General features: G+C 36.3%; 1 pseudogene; it reads left to right on the top strand.

Annotated features, from left to right (window-relative positions):
* The first annotated feature begins 3396 nt into the window (after window positions 1-3396).
* Window positions 3397-3765, top strand: LOC131753398 (elongin-B pseudogene; annotated as a pseudogene).
* The last annotated feature ends 270 nt before the right edge of the window (window positions 3766-4035 follow it).

Below are 4035 nucleotides of genomic sequence, written 5' to 3'. Positions count from 1 at the left end.
TTTTATTAAGGTATGATTGACAAAGGAAATTGTATACATTTATGTTGTACAATGTTATTTTTTTAAAGATGTACAATGTACTAATTTAGTATATGTGTATATCACTGAACTGAGTACCACAATCTGATTATTTACATAAATTGCTTCACATAGTTACCTTTTTGTGTGTGTGAGTGGTGAGAACACATAAGGTTTACTATCTTAGCAACTTTCAAGTATACAGTATACAATTGTTAACTCTAGTCATCATGCTGTACATTAGATCTCCAGAACCTATTTATCTTTGTCTTGTTTTTGAATTTTATTTATTTATTTTACAGCAGGTTCTTGTTAGTTATCCATTTTATACATATTAGTGAATATATGTCAATCCCTATCTCCCAATTCATCACACCATCACCTGCCATGCACCACTCCCCACCCTTGGTGCCCATATGTTTGTTCTCTACCTCTGTCTCTATTTCTGCCCTGCAAATGGGTTCATCTGAAGCATTTTTCTAAGTTCCACATATATGCATTAATATACAATATTTGTTTTTCTATTTCTGACTTACTTCACTCTGCATGACAGTCTCTAGATCCATCCACATTTCTACAAATGACCCAATTTCATTCTTTTTCATGGCTGAATAATATTCCATTGTATATATGTACCACATCTTCTTCATCCATTCATATGTCGATGGGCATTTAGGTTGCTTCCATGACCTGGCTATTGTAAATAGTGCTGCAATGAACATTGGGGTGTGTGTGTCTTTTTGAATTATGGTTTTCTTTGGGTATTTGTCCAGTAGTGGGATTGCTGGGTCATATGGTAATTCTATTTTTAGTTTTTTAAGGAACCTCCATGCTGTTCTCCATGGTGGCTGTATCAATTTACATTCCCACCAACAGTGCAAGAGGGTTCCCTTTTCTCCACACTCTCTTCAGCGTATATTGTTTGAAGATTCTTTGATGATGGCCATTCTGACTGGTGTGAGGTGATATCTTAATGTAGTTTTGATTTGCATTTCTCTAACGATTAATGATGTTGAGCAGCTTTTCATATGCTTCTTTGCCATCTGTATGTCTTCTTTGGAGAAATGTCTATTTAGGTCTTCTGCCCATCTTTTGATTGCATTGTTTGTTTTCTTAATATTGAGCTGCATGAGCTGTTTATATATTTTAGAGATTAATTCTTTGTCTGTTGATTCATTTGCAAAAATTTTCTCCCATTCTGAGGGTTTTCTTTTCGTCTTGTTTGTAGTTTCCTTTCCTTTGCAAAAGCTTTTAAGTTTGATTATGTCCCATTTGTTTATTTTTGTTTTTATTTCCATTACTCTAGGAGGTGGGTCTAAAAAGATCTTGCTGTGATTTATGTCAAAGAGTGTTCTTCCTATGTTTTCCTCTAAGAGTTTTACAGTGTCCGGTCTTACATTTAGGTCTCTAATCCATTTTGAGTTTATTTTTGTGTATGGTGTTAGGGAGTGTTCTAATTTCATTCTTTTACATGTAGCTGTCCAGTTTTCCCAGCACCACTTATTGAAGAGACTGTCTTTTCTCCATTGTATATCCTTGCCTCCTTTGTCATAGATTACTTGACCATAGGTGCTTGGGTTTATCTCTGGGCTTTCTATCCTGTTCCATTGATCTATATTTCTGTTTTTGTGTCAGTACCATATTGTCTTGACTACTGTAGCTTTGTAGTATAGTATGAAGTCAGGGAGTCTGATGCCTCCATCTCGGTTTTTTTCCCTGAAGACTTCTTTGGCCAGTCAGGGTCTTTTGTGTCTCCATACAAATTTTAAGATTTTTTGTTCTAGTTCTGTAAAAAATGCCATTGGTAATTTGATAAGGATTGCATTGAATCTGTAGTTTGCTTTGGGTAGTATAGTCATTTTCACAATACTGATTCTTCCAATCCAAGAACATGGTATATCTCTCCATCTGTTTATATCATCTTTAATTTCTTTCATCAGTGTCTTATAGTTTTCTGCATAAAGGTCTTTTGTCTCCCTAGGTAGATTTATTTCTAGGTATTTTATTCTTTTTTGTGCAGTGGTAAATGAGAGTGTTTCCTTAACTTCTCTTTCAAATTTTTCATCATTAGTGTATAGGAATGCAAGAGATTTCTGTGCCTTAATTTTGTATCCTGTAACTTTACCAAATTCATTGATTAGCTCTAGTAGTTTTCTGGTGGCATCTTTAGGAGTCTCTATGTATAGTATCATGTCATCTGCAAAGAGTGACAGTTTTACTTCTTCTTTTCCAATTTAGATTACTTTTATTTCTTTTTCTTCCCTGATTGCCATGGCTAGGACTTCCAAAACTATGTTGAATAATAGTGGCAAGAATGGACATCCTTGTCTTGTTGCTGATCTTAGAGGAAATGCTTTCAGTTTTTCACCATTGAGAATGATGTTTGCTGTGGGTTTGTCATATATGGCCTTTATTATGTTGAAGCATAACCTATTTATCTTTTAACTGAAAGTTTGTACCCTTTGACCGACATCTCTCCATTTCTCTCACCTCCCAGGCCCTGGCAACCATTGTTCAACTCTTTCTTTCTATGAATTTTTGATGTTGTTGTAAATGTGATTGTTTTCTTAATTTCTTTTTTTAGAGAGTTTATTGTTAGTGTATCAAAAATGCACTTGATTTTTGTATATTGATTTTGTATTCTGCAACATCACCAAATTAATTTATTATTTCTAACAATTTTTTTTTGGTGGAGTATTTTGGATTTTCTCTATATAAAATCATGCCATTTGAAAACAGAAGCAATTTAAGTTATTCTTTTCCAATTTGGATAAATCTATGTAATGTGAAGAACCATCCACATACTATTCCCAATACATATTTTATAATCTATATATTATTTTAGTCAATAAACAAATAAAATAGTAAATAATGTTTCAAATAAAAATGAGGGAAGTGCCTGTTATGTGGTGAATTGTGTCCCCTCAAAATTTATATTTTGAAATCCTGAATCCCAATATGTCTCAATGTGATCTTATTTGGAGACAGAGCCTTTAAAGAGGCAATCAAATTAAGATGAGGCCCATTAAGGCAGGTTTTATCAAAGATAAAAGGAAATTTGGAGATAGACATATACACAGGGAAAACACCATGTGGACACAAGATGGTGATCTACACGGTAAGGCAAGAGGCCTGGAAGACAGCCTTCCCTCCCAGACCTCGGAAAGAACCAACTCTACCAACACGTTGATTTCGAATGTCTAGTCGCCAGAACTGTCGGTCAATAAATTTCAGTTTGCAGTACTTTGTTAGGGCAGCCCTAACAAATTAGTATTATATCTGTAATAGCAGCAACTTAAATTCTTTAACTACTAACTGTTATTTGTGCTTCTTTTTCTGGTTAAATCTGTTGGACTAGGGAGAGAGGCAGCTGCCGTGATGTACGTGTTCCTCATGATCCGATGCCACAAGACCACCATCTTCACGGACGCCAAGGACTCGAACACCTTGTTCAAGCTGTAGCGCATCAGCTAGGGCATCCTCAAGGGCATCCTCAAGCGGCTACCAGACAAGCAGCGGCTGTACAAGGACAACCGGATTCTGGACCATGGAAAGGCATTGGGAGAGTGTGGCTTCACCAGCCAGACAGCACGACCTCAGGCCTCAGACACTGTGGGGCTAGCCTTCAGGGCAGATGAATCCTTTGAGGCCCTTAGCATCGAGCCCTTCTCCAGCCCACCTGAGCTGCCAGATGTAATGAAGCCGCAGGACTTAGGAAGCAGCGCTAATGAACAAGCTCTGCAGTGAGAGCCCCCCACCAATTTCCCCCCACCAATCAAAGAGATTTGGGTGTCCAAAAAAAAAAAAATAATAGCCAGATTTAACAACACATACTAGTTGCTACTGAGTACAGTATAGAATAGCTCTGCTGTTTACAAAAATATACAAATTGTATTTTAAATGATATTTTAAAGTTGGAAAAGTGTTGGAAAGGAGGAATAGAAATCAGCATTTCAGCCAAGGCCTGTTTCTGACCCTTTATTATTGTTAGAAATATAAAAAAGCAGAATGAATACT

This window comes from Kogia breviceps, chromosome 1, assembly GCF_026419965.1.
Source record: "Kogia breviceps isolate mKogBre1 chromosome 1, mKogBre1 haplotype 1, whole genome shotgun sequence".
NCBI lineage: Eukaryota > Metazoa > Chordata > Mammalia > Artiodactyla > Physeteridae > Kogia > Kogia breviceps.
Note: the sequence above shows the minus strand (reverse complement) of the source record. Positions and strands in the feature narration are given on the sequence as shown.